We start from the raw sequence: 14,699 nt of genomic DNA, 5'->3' as shown, positions 1-14,699 counted from the left end.
CTTTTCAGGTGCTTTGCGCCAACGTCAGTGGTAGGGATGGCATCCTTTGAAGGTCTACAAGACTCTATTGATCTCTTTGTTTACGTACCGTCTTGACACCTGCGATCGATCGTTCGTGCCGCAAGTCTTATCGAAAGAGAACGCCCGATTCTACTATACTTATATTTTTGATACATCATTAAAGAATAATGCTCCGAAATAAAAATTTAGATCGAAAGTTTAGAAGAAAAGAACAGAGAGATTTTATAATGGAATAAACAAGAAGCTTTATAAGTTTTATTGTATAGGTATTACATAAGTTTATGAATTTTTCGGGTACGTAAAAAATTAATAATTTATATCAGGATTAAAAGTATAGTAATGCACAATATTGGATTTATTAATTTTTAAAAATATCGCTTGCATGTATATTATACTTACTGCGTATACTCATTCACATTAATTACATTAATCTTATGTCGTTGCGCTCGTAGTTTTATATTTACAATGTCAGTTGTGTGAGATACGAATCATTATATATTATACGGCGCCGAATTCGAAGCGCGTGCATGTTTCGAAATTATTTATCGATATTTGACATCGGCATATTAACAATGCCGTACGAGACTTATTTACGATGTTTTGGCTTTCGTATTAATAAGAGTCATGGTACCGTTACTCAGCTCGATTTTGCTTCAACGACTTTACGTAATCATTCTATCTTTTCCTTCAGAGAGGAAGAGAGAGAGAGAGAGAGAGAGAGAGAGAGAGAGAGAGAGGGGGGAGAAACGGAGATCTCGTTTCGACTGTCAATTTCTCGGTAGAGGGATAATGATTGGTTTTGCGCTGTTGTTTATTAGTTTGTCGCGGTCATTGCCCGTTATTGGGCATCGCGATCTCGCCTGATCTCCACCGTCGTGGGAGAATCGTTCGATCTGGATCGCCACGAAATGGAGTGTTGGTAGGAAGAATCGCGGCATCGACCTGCTAGGTGAATAGGCCGTGTTACGGTCACTCGAGCAGAGAAACGTTTAACGCTCGGCGAAATCAATGAAAACATGCTTGCTAATGTTCCAAAGTTGTCGAGACGTCGTAAGAACGATTGTCTGACCCGATTAAAGAGATGAGGATCTATGGAAGGGAATTCTTATAAAACTTCATAATACTTTTTGCATTTTGCAGCTATACGTGTAATTTTCATTTCGTGATAAAGAAATAAATAATGGATTAATTGGGTTTGCTGTTTATTATACATATTTTTTGGACTTATTAAAGTTAACAGCGTTTCGCGTAGAAAATTTTAAAAATTAGATTCGAATAATAGATATTATCTGCTCTTTTAAATGGAATTAGTGTAGGATAACTGAAAAGCAGTGAATAGTCATTGATAGTCTCACAATATTTTAAATTTAATGTCGGTTTATTATATTTTTTGTTTATCGCATTTTAAGAGTAAAAAAGGATAATATGTATGTAATTCTGAATTTTTGAGTCATATATGTTTTATTCCAAATATACATATATGTATACTGGGGGCTTTTCCCAAAAGGGACAATCCAATATAAATAAAAAAAATTTCAAATGCTACATTTTGCAAATAAGTATGTACGACTATTAGTGATTTTTTACAGTGAAATCTAACTGTTTTATAATTTTATATAAATTGTTCTATAATTTCTCAGTAAGATATAAGAAGGAAGAACAAATTGCAAGTGTTTTGATTAAATATCAGTGAAATATTCACTTTGGTAAAATCTCGTGTCACTACTTTAATCAGTGACATTTTCATTGATTCATTTTAAGAGAGGTCGAGAGGTGAGGTTTTGAGATTGCATAAAACTAGTTATACGCGAGCGCAGCATGATACGATTATGACGCGATGTCGGCATCGCGTAATAATTCGTGCATTGCGTGGATGTGACGTCGAAATAGCTCAGAAAAGAACGGCCGAGCGCGTTGGATCTCGCATATATCACGGAGCCGGACGCTCGATTCGCGCTTCCGCCTGAAACGCGAAAGTAGGATGACGGCGGTCTATTATTTATAAATGGAAATCCACCCGCGCGCGCTTCGCTCGCGTCCGTGCTATTTTCACTTTGTTGCGGGAGTGAAATTCTTTTTACACATGCGAATCGTCGACAAAGAGAAACTCATGATGCAGACTCGATAAATCCTTGTATACGTATTTATTTATGGACGCAAATGTGCAAATGCGCGCGCGTTGGTCGGACATAATTTTACGTAGAAATTCACGAATTTTCACGAAAAAAAGCGTAACTCGAAAGCATATGTGTGCGATGTAAAAAAATGCCATTTTACGTTCGCGACATCGCATTCGCGAATTAGCGCGTCGTACATCGTATCGGGAATTGAAATTTTTAGACATATAAAGTAAAATTAAATTGCCAAATAGCTTTGATGTCATATATTGTGTATGTTGTGTGCGCTTTTATTATGTCCCTGTAACAAGTTTCGCAGATTTATTCAACGCGCGCTGCGAATCTTCGCATTTGTATTTGTAAATTCGCGAAATGATTCAAGGTATTTTAAAAAAACTGCAGCAACTGCATCATTAAACTCGAGATTCGATTCTAACTTGATTATTATTCCAAGATCGTTTGCAAGATATATCCGCGATGCGGTGATCCGCAAATGAATTATGCAAATTCAGCTTGCTCTTGGATCGCAATAAAGCGTTCCATCCCGGGTGATAACGTTATCGCCTGAATTATCTCGTCGCCCGTGGAAAAAGGAATTCCGAAGAAAATTTTCTCTGAAAAAATCGCGCTATCTTCCCGAATCAATTCGATCGTCTTCTTTAATCGCTCTTATCGTTTATTCCTACTACTAACGGCAATCATTGACCGTATGCGTATATTAAACTGCTGCAATGGTCGCGCGCGAGAGGTGGTTGACAAATTCTAGCGCCGTGTGTCATCCTCCTCTCCAATTTACATATCGCCGTATCGAGTATTTTATCGAGATGCGAATAACTGTTATTCAGCAGCGTGCGCGTTCCTCTAGTCTTATCACATTGATTGCAGCGAAGCGACTCACTACTTTTAGAGTATGCTCTTACCATTTCCTTATCTATTTACATTACCGTGTTTACGACATCATAAGTTTTAGACTGATGCGATTGTAAAATGCGATATTTGAATAACTGAAGGCTTATAAGCGCATATTATACCGTACGCTTTCCTTCTGGCAAGCACGTTCGGAATATTTCTTCGTCAATCTATTCTTTCGACAATTACGCTTCATTCACTTCCTCGTCTTCCTCTTCTCGATCACGATGGTCACTCTGGGTGGGGATACAAAAGGAATGGTCGCCTTTCGGGCAGGGCAGAGTATCCATTCTCCTAGCGTTTAAAAGCCGAACGAGGGCGGGCAACCGGCTAGGATCCTCTCCGAAAGAGGGATAGAGGGAAATGTGAGAAGAAAAAGAATAAAACGGAAAAAACACAAGGACGGGACGTGTCAAACGGAGACGAACAGAGGTAGAAGCCAGACATACATCGAGAGATAGACAATGACGAATACCTCGCTGTTGGCAGGAACGCGACGCGCGATTGGGAGGAACAAGAGGGAAAGAGCGAGTATGAGAGAGAGAGAGAGAGAGAGAGAGAGAGAGAGAGAAAGACGAGATTGACGAGAGAGTGCCGAGAGAGGTCCGGAGGTGAGCTGAAACGAAAGAGAAGCCGCGGCGAGAAGCTGGTACGTTTCCTCGGCAGGGAGCCCCAGCCAATCGGAACACGATGGGCCCCATGGGTAGGAGGAGACAGTTCCGCGCCGACAGACGACGTAATCACCCGCGGCCGCTGTTCTCTGGGGCCCCTCCGGGGGTCTCTTCTCTCTGTCTCACTCCGCTCCGTCTCACTTGAGCTGCTTCCGCATCCCGTACCCTTCGCTCGAACCGATCGACCCAGCCGCCGGACTCTCTCCCGAACGAAGTGTCTCGGAGCGGCGGTCACCGGCCTGGTCCATCGGGTCACGAACTCTGCGCCAGCCACGCGACAACGAACGAGCCTGTCGGCTCGCTTCAGCTTCCACTTGGGTGCTGCCCGCCGCTCTTGTCTACCGGGTTGCCCTGCGATCAGGCGTTTGTGACGCGTACCTAGGGCACGTCATTTGTCTCGTTGCCGATCTTGTAAGGAAATTTTCATCTGTACGTTATATTATGTAGGTAAAGTGTCCCATGCGGAACAGCCAAATGAAAATTTTATGTCGGAAATTTTTTTTGAAAGTTGTGGCCCCTCCCATCTTTCTTTCCATGAGTCTCTTCCCCGACTGGAGAAAGCTTATTTTTCTATATATCTATTGTTAATATAATTTCAGTTTTGGCAGTTTTTTCCTTTAATTTTTTTATTCTGAGTTCCCATATTATGTCCATGACAGAATTTTTTCCTTATGCCATCGCTAGATCTATACATATATCGTTACGTAATCTTTCCCAGAGTCTATCTTAAATGATATTTCAACTATGTATTAGAAAATAACATACATATATATCGTGTAAATAGATTAAGAATTGCTTACAAGTTTGTATGTAAACAATTATGGTTAAGTATCATAGTTTCATAAATATTGCATAATATATATTTGATGAAATTGTATCATATTCCGAGAATATGATATCTAGTAAAATAATAGAGGGTACATTTGACGCAGAAAAATGAATCACACTCATCTCCGATGGCGATATGCTAAGCCGTTCACGCGAGAAGGCGAGCACATCGCTTAAAGGTAGACTCTTTCATAAAGACGTAAGAGACGTGCATTTATGTCGCAGCTTGCTCTTAGCATTCGTTGAAGTCTATTATAAATGCAGCTCGAGGCGAGATCTTTCTCCAGAGTGTTTGGACGAAGCATTAAATTGAGAGACCGGTTGAGTATCCAAGAGCTTAACAACGTCTTTATATAGATATATTTTCTGCCCGTTGATAGCCCACTACATACTGGCCTCGATGATGCTCGAGACGATTCGTTGATAAATATTGTGATGGTCGAGTTTGTGTTGTAAACGTTACGAGTTTTGTTTATAATTTTTCTCTCAATTCCCGTCGAATATTACGAAAGTAATCAGGGTTCTCTATCTTTCTCTCTATCTTTTTTTTTTTTTAACGCTTAACGAGAATCATGTATTTATACTTGAATAAACGAGCAACGCCGTTATTAGAAACTAATCAAGCAAGAAATCATGTATGTGTGAACATAATTGTTCGCGGTAATTTATTGAGGGAATTTAAAAATACTTCACGCGGGGTGACTTTAGCCTCGTTGACTTCCTACCGAGCGTTTCAAATCGGAAGTCGAACGCGATGATAGAATGCCATGATAGAGCCGATGGTCAATATACACGCTCGAACGTGGTGTGTAATTTCGTGTTATTTTCTCATTACACTCGACGATAGAGTAAAGATGGGATGTACGCGGCTGGAGGCTGCGCAATCCGCTGCCGAAACGCGCCGTTCAAGCAATAGAGACGACAAGCAACGTTTTCTGACGGTCGCGAAAATATATTATTTAATGGCATTTTCAAAACCTCAGTGAGCTCACTAATTTAAAAAACTTTACATTTTAGAATTCTTATATAAAGCTGATTTCTGAGCGATGAATAACATTTTTATCGATTCGTATGCAAATGTAACGCGCGTATGCATAATACATACATCGAGGCTTGTATCAATAATAAATGCTTCTCATAGCGCGTTATGTAACCGTAATAAATTCCCCGTTGAAACGGGCGTGACGAGTAAAAATAAAAAAGGCCGCTCGGGCGTGCAGAGAGGGTCGAGAGATAGGAAGCGGAACAGGTAGAAAAGACATTACCTACCCTTTACGTCCGGCCGGCGCGGTCGAAAGAAAACTGCACCTGCTGCTAATTCGCCAACCTACGATTGCATCGCCGGCACGTCCAAGGAATCGTTTTTCCGAGCGATATAGATCTTATATCTTGTGATCGATGAGAATTCATTTTCGAAACACCTTTGACGGACACAAGTGGCACAACGTTATCGGTCATCACAGTACATTATCGTTCTATCACATCCGAGAGCTTCTCTTGCACTCTCTAATATTTCGAAAAATGTATCACTTGTACGGAACAAGAAACATTATTGTATATTAAAGATAGTTTTTGCGTTGTATGTAAAAGACTTTCTATTAATGAATATATTAAATGTAATAAATTATAAATTTTAATTTTATATAAATATTTTAAATAAGATTTTGGGATCCCCGAGGAAATTCTATAGATTTTTATATAAATGTTTAAATTAGATAGTAATTATTTTACTAACGTTAACATTTATTTTGATATACATCATATAAATTAAATAAATTTTAAACTGAAAATTAACAAAATTTACAATTTGATATATTTATTTTTTATTCTACTTTAATTATATGTATTATAAAGATAGCAGCGTAATATTCTCTTATAAGGATAAAAGGTTTACACATTTAAAAAACATAGCGTTTCTCCTTTACCTAAGATTTGAATTTTACCTTTCTGTCGAGAACAACGACAACATTGTTTATTTATTTATTCATTCATTAGCCCATGGCGAACGAAAGAACCTGCTTTCACTGCCGCCGTCGCATACAACACACCGCGTACCTCTTTCTATCTCTCGAGTCGTGCTCTTCGCATCTCTTGTATCCGCCCAATGCCGCGGGCGAGCTGTCGATCGACATTCACGGGGCACGCAGCTCCCCTTTTAACGCTAAGAGAAAAATAAGGCGCAACTCGCGGTATCTCTCGCCGCCCTTATCTCTCTACAAGGTAATATGCGAAGCAAACGTGGATTCCTCGCGGTTGAATCGGGACGTCGGTCTCGCGTTAAGGTCTTTATTTACGTTATCCTCTGTTTGCACGCATCCCGGACACGTTATCTCGCGAGATCAAAAGTATACGTTGATACGGTGGTGGCGTAAATTCGCGCCAGCGGCTTCTCACTTCGACGGAAGAGATTTCGCGCGAGGGCCAGGTACCAATTCGCGCGAGTTCCTTGCTTCGAGGGTTGCTCATCGCATTCAACTATGAGAAACGACCTCTTCGGATTTTTCTTTCTTCTCCGTCAAATCGGTTATTGGCCGCATAATTTTTAACGTTGAATTCAATATTAAAAGCTGTGCATGTCATCTGGATTAATTTAGCAATCGTCTTGAATTAATTTCGCGACTTTTAGTTTGACGAACTAATTAACACAAATATTTATTTGCATCATCATTAATAATATCGTTCGAGTGCCAATCAAGGATAAGCATCTTTCCTGCTTATTTTAGGTATCCTCCACAAAATAACAGAGTGCGCGCCAATTATTTACAATGTCTCCTCGAAGAAATTGATTGCGTGCGCTTCGCGTTCTAATTAAATAATTCCAGACCGCGTAGTTCTTAATCGGGGCTTGTATGGATCAACCGAAAATTTCGGGACCGTCCAATTATCCTATCGAGCATCTTGCTGTGTTCTGGCCACGACCTGACTCATTTCGCATGCCGCCATCGTGGCCGGACGCGTGCAAGAAGGTCGCGGCTACCGGACTTGAGACAGAACGGACCTCCGCTATCGTGAACGAAAAAAAGGGAAGAGAGGGGCCCGTCCCTACGAAGAAGGCTCGTTGTAAAATGTCAGGTGCCCGAGACCGTTGACGCGCGGCCGTTACCATCCCCGGAGGAAAGCATCGCGCGATAATAATGTATACGATTAGTGCGAATATATCGAGGGCGAGGAGGACGCCGTGTGCGTGTGTCTTGGAGGAACGGCGCGCCGCCACCCTGCCCTTAGACTCGAGGGCCCGGGCCCCGGCCCGGGGCCATGTGCTCGCCTTGGCGATAGAGAGAAATGAAGGGCATTTAACGGTCGGGAGCGTACGCGTTTTTCGGGATCCGACGGGACGAGCACCAGCTGATCACCGTTCAACCGCTCTCTATTTTAAGGCCATGTGCTTCCCGCGCTTTTTCTACGGCCGCCCACCGGGCTAGACGATTTTTCATTTGCTTCTTTTTCGTACCCTTCAAGTTCGTTGACTTATATCCTTGAGTATATCGTGACGCATAGTTCGAGACTGCCGCGTAGGATATTCGTTTGTGTGTGTGTGTGTGTGTGCGGGGCTCGAAAATTGTACGAGAATAAAAACAGGAAGTTATCGATCTCTCTTATCAGCTATTATATTTTATTAGAGGAATATTGTTTTTAGACTAATAAAAATGCTAATTATAAAATAGATGCTGTTGATTCTGAAACGCATAAATATTACTCGTATGAAAAACATTACGAGAAAAATAAGTCTACAGATCTTTTCGTCAATTATTATAAAAATATTTTTTATGTAGTAAAATCTATTCTATTAAAACGCCCACTAATTTTAGAATGAGTAAAGATCTTGTTAGAAACATTTATATACGCGTATTTTTTTTATATAATTTCAAATGCGCCACGACACTTCGAGCATATCCCGCGTTTGCCGTCGGCGAGAGAATCCCGCGAGACAAGAAAAATAAGCGAGAGCGAGATATCATTAAAGCCAAAGGTCAAGTAATCTAGCCTGACGAATATTATGGGGTCGACCGATGGTGGATAGTTGATGAAGTGGCGGCAAAGGGTGTTGCGCGAGGGAAGTACGTTGCACCTTACCGGGGAGGCACAGGTGCCACAGCTGTTTCAGCAAGTGCAACGAACGCCCGTAGAACACGCGGACATTAGAACTGTCTACAGACGGCGGACGGGGCGCAGGGAAACGCACAGAGCCAAGGGGTGCATAACTATTCGACTAAAACGAACGCGCGGTGAGGTGTTGCTTTTTTACGGCCGTTGAAGCAGTTCGCGACAACAGGTTGCATGCACGTGCGACGCCATCTTCTTCATTATGAGTGCCTTTTTTTACTTAATAGCTATTTATCAAATTTCATAGATACAGATATGCCAATATATATGTATATATAGTCGCGAGTCTTCGAGTAAATCGAAATACGAAACTATATATAATAAGTTGACTTTCTTTCACAATTATTCGCTGATTGTAATCACAATTTTTTCTTTACGGGATAAATTTATTTATTATATTTATTTCAACAAAATATCAATATTAAATGAATCCGAAACGAATTATTTTTAGATACATCGCCGAGATTATTGCGTTTCCGCAATCTTTGCGACGATTGTATAACACGATCGGTATCGAATTTAATGAAGCTTCCATTTCACAAGCCCACGCGCGCGTCCTAATGACGATCCGTTGATTCGCAGCTAGTCGTTCGGCGCGTATAAAATCGTGCGCGTTTCATGTGCGGAGCAACTTTGTCCAAAGTTCAATTTAGCCGACGATGACGATGACGGCGGCGGCGGCGGCGGCGGCGGGTGGGCGGACGGGGAGGAAAGTTTTGTTCTGTGCAGGAAGCGTAGTTCCGGCTCTCTCGGTTCCGCCCATAACGGTGACGGTGTGAACTTCGTGGATCCCGCCGCGGCGATCGCCACGATGGGCTTTTTCGGCGGGATTTGATTGCCGGTGCTGTGCGCGGGGTAATTAAACGGGCGATCATTAAGCCGTCTTCCGTTCCGTCGCTGCGTACATCGACGTACGTGGAACATTAGCAGCGAGCGATGAGGTCAGACATGGGTTTGATTCTCCCGAATAAATATATTCGCATCTCGGAATATAAAATCTCGATAGATAATTTTTGTTGTCTTATCATTTAACTTTGATTGAAATCACACAAGATTGCTGGAAAAGGAGAAGCAAGCAAATTGTTGCTTTTTTTTTGGTCTCATCAAAATTTTTTCTCTTTGATAATTGAATCGCACTCTACTTTTAAAATGTTATTATTACTTTTTATCTAACCCATGCAACATAATTCTAGTTACAAAGAGTTATCCGCGACAATCCATGAACGACTGTTCTTCGACGTTCCGTTTCTCCTTTGGTGTCCTTTGTCGACTATGAAAGTCGACTCTTAAAGTTAGATTTAACGATGATAGTTAAGAAACGAAATAAACTTTGATTATGAGTAGAAATTGTCGATTTTAAGGTTTTAATTCTTTGGCCGATTAATATTACTCAGTGACGTGATTAAAAGAGAGAAAGAGCTTAGAAGAAAGAGAAAGAGGAGAATCGAGTTATATTCCTTATTATTTCTGAGCAGAGGTGTCACACAACGTGTGAGTCAATATTTCTAACTTATTTTCGAGAAGTGATCGATGTTTTAATTTCACCCATCATTGACCTCAATGCTCAAGCCGCTCTAACGTTATAAGCGTTCCGACGGCTGTTAGAAGTCGAGGAAACAAGGCACATTAAGTACGCCGATTCGCATTGTGAATACGACTTTAAATGGCCATTTTATCCTTTCTAGCGCAGCACGCGCGTGTTATTCTCGCCTTAAAATGCAACCGTAAGAAATCGGTATCTTTAGTGGCATTGTTGTTAATTTGTCATAGCGCGTTGCGTAACGCAATATTGCGACGTATAATCGAGTAATATATATTTTTTATCCATTCGTTTACCTATGAAAGACAAGTACATGCCAGAACATACATATAATACAACACACATAAGGTTATATAAAATGATAAAATAATCAACTGATTTTTTTGTCGAATTCGGTCGTAATTATATCTCCAAAGTGGATTAAAAGAATGAATTTAATTAAAACGTAAGATGATGATTCTCTCTCTAATATATTACACACAAATAATAAATGTAAAATTATGCAATAAATAGCGGAAATGTATGATACTCTTGTGTGTTTTTATATTTATTCTTCATATAATGTTTTCATACTTTTTATATAATGTATGAGACTTTTTCTGCGTTTTCTCAGTAAATGATTAGAATCACTTTCGAGCCTTTGTCAACGTTTCGGTAAATCCCTTCGGTCCATGAAATCATAACGACGCGGAGGATTCTCTTGTTATATCTCGGTGGGGGCGTCATGGTACGAGTGTGCGGTACGATCAGGAAAGGGAAAAGAGAGGGGCCTCTTTTTCATCGTACCTCTCTCTTTCTGTCCTTCTCTCTCTCTCTCTCTCTCTCTCTCTCTCTCTCTCTCTTTCTTCCTCTGTTCCCTCTGCGCTAAACGCCTCCTGATCTTTCTTTCTTTGTCACTCTTGTCACTCTTGCTCACGGCCCACTGATATCGCGAGAGGTCGCGGCATAAGGGAGAGGGAGAGACAGGTAAGCAGCGTCGTTCCACCGCGGCACACGAAGGCCCCCGGGTAAGAGGGAGAGGGCCCCGCGCGAGACCGACATAGAGGAAGAGAGAGAGAGAGAGAGAGAGTGAGAGGGGTACCTAAAGCAAGCGACGCAGCGACTGTGGAGGGAGGCCGGCGAAGCGGAGGTGAAGCGCGACCGGCCCTCTCTACTCCAGGGGCCCAGGCTAGTCCAGTCCGGGACAGCACGCCTCCTGCTGCACGCTCCACGAGGTAGAACGACGAACGGTAGACACGACGACGTTTAGGACCGGTACGACGTTACGCGCGCGCGGGCCCAGCTTCTCGTACGCACATTGAGGGCCCCCGGCTTCTCTCGCCCTTTATCACGCATCGGCGCGCCGTCACGCATTTCGTCGACCGCGACGAAATTTCGGACTTTTGCGCGGGGGAGTTTCGAGTATTCGCGCAAAAAGGTGTCCTCTTGATCCTGCCGGTATTTTCGCCGTCGCCTCGACGTCTGATCGTGTCTTTTGTCATTCGGCGACGGGATCGGTGCGTGATTTTGCTCGGACGTCAGTCAATCTTATCGCGTTATTCCGGTGCATTTTTCGACATCGACTTGTGCACAGGGGATGATATTGTTTTCCGACAGAATTGTTTGACGTCCCAAAGCTTCTTGTCTTGACGTATGAAATATTCGAATATTCGACGTAGGTCGGAGGATTCTGTGTTCGAGATATCCTAAGATATCCAAAGAGATTCCGTGACGACTGCGAGTGACGTTTCCATTTGGCTGTATCAGTTCGATCTCGACGATTGAATTCATTCACGATCTTCACACATTCGCATGTATTTCCGACTCGCGACCGATCGCGACTGAACGATCGTCACCCCATCGAATGTCATAACCGATATATATCGGAATTCGCGACTCGCTCTCTCTCACCAAGACGACGACACATCGCCGTCCCCACCTACGGCGACCACGCGTTCAGCCACGCGATCAGTGGGACCAGCGATCCGGAAGGTTTCGCACGGCAACGGTGACCAACGAGCCGCGCATTCTTAATGGACACCTGATCCACGGTGATTGACCACGTCGCCCAAGATACAACGTCATCAGGGTGACGATTATCTCGTCAAAATCCTGAAATCTTCATCCCAGGACTTTGACGAGATATTTTCGTACTTTTTCGAGGAAACTGATTGCGAGGTGAATCGATTCGGAGTCAAAAAGGCCTTCGGGTGGTGTTGTGACGATTTACATTTGTGTGGGACCTGTGCGGGTATGAGAGACTGTTGTAAACAGTGCGACGGGCCGCTCGAACGGTGAAGTGAGCTGCCGCGGGGTGTTTAGTGAGCGCAATTTCGAGAGACTTTAACGCCCGGCGAGGAGATAACCGAGGGATATAACTAGACGGCAAGGACGACCGCGACGACGACGACGACGACGAGGCTATTTGTATTCAGGTAAGTCCGATAAACCGGACTGAACGGACTAAGTGATTCCTTCCATTAACATTACGATAGAGAACTGTCATTATCGTTGACCAGTGATGATTTATCGCGAAAGGGCGGATTGTAAGACTCGCAAAGTTCAGCTCTCGTACGAGATCGATCTGTCTTGTCGCTATCTGTCACATTTATTCAGGAACGAGTTATCTTGCACGCGCGAGTTGTGTTGAATATTTATGGATTTAAAAAAGAGATTGATTCTCTATTATGATGGAAGAATTACTCTTGCTTTCAATGATTGATACAAGATAACGGATTAAGAAAGTCTCAATAACTTTCTCGAGAATATTATAAGTTTTATAAACAGAATAGATATACAGGATAAAAATCAAAAAAACAAATTTGTGTTTTATTACATTCTCTCTCTCTCTTCTATATATAAAATAAAGATTAAATCTCAATAAAAAACAATTAAAACATCATATTAATTTAGAATTATTATTTTCATGTTAGATATCGTGGTGCTTCTAAATTACATCTTATATTATATAAGGCTAATAAATCTTTTCTTAGACATTTTCTAAACAGTTTTCAATCGATTCAAACTAATTTATCGTTCGGGATGTATAACGGCTCGACTCGTTATAAGTCGCGTAAATCATACGCGCATTCTATCTTCGAAAATCTTGAATGGGACTACACTCTACAGTCACCAACACGCAAATCACACATACATACAAACACATACATGAACACAAGCGCGCGCGTGACCCGCGTACCGACACACGCAGCGGGTTACACTCTGTGTTTACATTCGCCAATTACAGATAGTCGTTCGTACGCAATAATGATAGATCTACCGGCGTGTCTAATGACTGGCGAGTTGCCCAGCGCAAAAAGTGACGGGCATGATTTTCGAACGGAGAGGAATACGATCCGCGAAGCCGTCGGCTCGATTGTGTGAAGGTGCCGAGAGGAACAGAGAGAGAGAGAGAGAGAGAGAGAGAGAGAGAGAGAGAGAGAGAGAGAGAGAGAGAGAGAGAGAGAGAGAGAGAGCGAAAATACAGAGATGAGATTGAGGGAATTAAAATAGCTATATATAGGCGCGTTATAAATTGCCGCGCCAAGAGTTTCCGGCGATGTATTTTTTGTTTTATTGTTAGTAGCCGTTAGACGTGATATCTCTGACTTTGAATGTGAAATCGAGAAAATAATCTCTCTAGGATCGATAATTAGAAGCGACATTCTTACAAAGTTTTGATGAGATTCTCAAATATTTCATTTGACGCTTCGAGAGAACATCGGTGTGATCTTTCCAGATACATGTGCAGGAGAGTGTCAGGAAATGAGGCAAATGATAGATCGCACGGCTTCCGATATTCCCCGTCGGCGGCGAACCTCGCATTCCGGTCGCTTGCTTTTCTTTCTAGGATTTTCTATTCGTGCGATTCAACACGCAACACGAAATACACGTACACACGTAGATCCAATATAATCGCAGGTAAATTAGAGATCGTCGCACCGCAATTATTCAGACATCTACGAAGAATGTATTGGTATTACCGTTGGCATTAGAAGCGTTATTCAAACAAAATTAGCTCTATTAATTTCAAGACGATCGGATTGCCGTACCTCGCCGATTCCAGTCCGAGATCTCCTCATTCGTTACTTATTACGCCGCCGAAGTTATCGCTTTCGTCAAACTAGATTATTGCGTCGATAAAATACAAAGGATCGCGCGCGTGCTACTTCCTACTTCGAGTAATCCTCCGATTAATCGGCCGGCTCATAAATTGATCCGTCAAGATCCATCGATAAAGCGACACGCGTGTCTGGCGCTGATCCGATATTTCGGCAATGCGATCGGATCGTTCGTGTATGACAAAGTGGGGGCTCCGCTGTGCATATCTGATGCACACTGACAATTTTATTCGCTCATTATGTACTGAATAATTGGATTCGACTATATAAATAAACGCTTATATAAATTCAGAAAAATTTTGATCTGCCGACAGTGACGCATTTCGTGCTCGAGAAGCGATATCTTTACATCAAACGGATAAGATCGAACCTGGCGATGCATTCGGGTTCGATGCAAACTGGCCCCTTT

The 14,699-nt window shown here is 42.2% G+C and overlaps 1 protein-coding gene across 2 annotated transcripts in view; it reads left to right on the top strand.

The window, feature by feature from the left end:
- Positions 1-14,699, top strand: part of LOC126848481 (paired box protein Pax-5-like) — a 152,898-nt gene that overhangs the window by 9,378 nt on the left and 128,821 nt on the right. The window contains exon 1 of one of the 2 annotated variants that reach the window (XM_050589445.1): positions 11,362-12,604. The exons of the other annotated variant lie outside the window; for it this stretch is intronic. The gene's annotated coding sequence lies outside the window, so the exon portion shown is untranslated. Of the gene's footprint in view, positions 1-11,361; positions 12,605-14,699 lie in introns of those variants that run through there. 2 annotated transcript variants of the gene reach the window in all.

This window comes from Cataglyphis hispanica, chromosome 1 (genome assembly GCF_021464435.1).
Source record: "Cataglyphis hispanica isolate Lineage 1 chromosome 1, ULB_Chis1_1.0, whole genome shotgun sequence".
Lineage (NCBI taxonomy): Eukaryota > Metazoa > Arthropoda > Insecta > Hymenoptera > Formicidae > Cataglyphis > Cataglyphis hispanica.
Note: the sequence above shows the minus strand (reverse complement) of the source record. Positions and strands in the feature narration are given on the sequence as shown.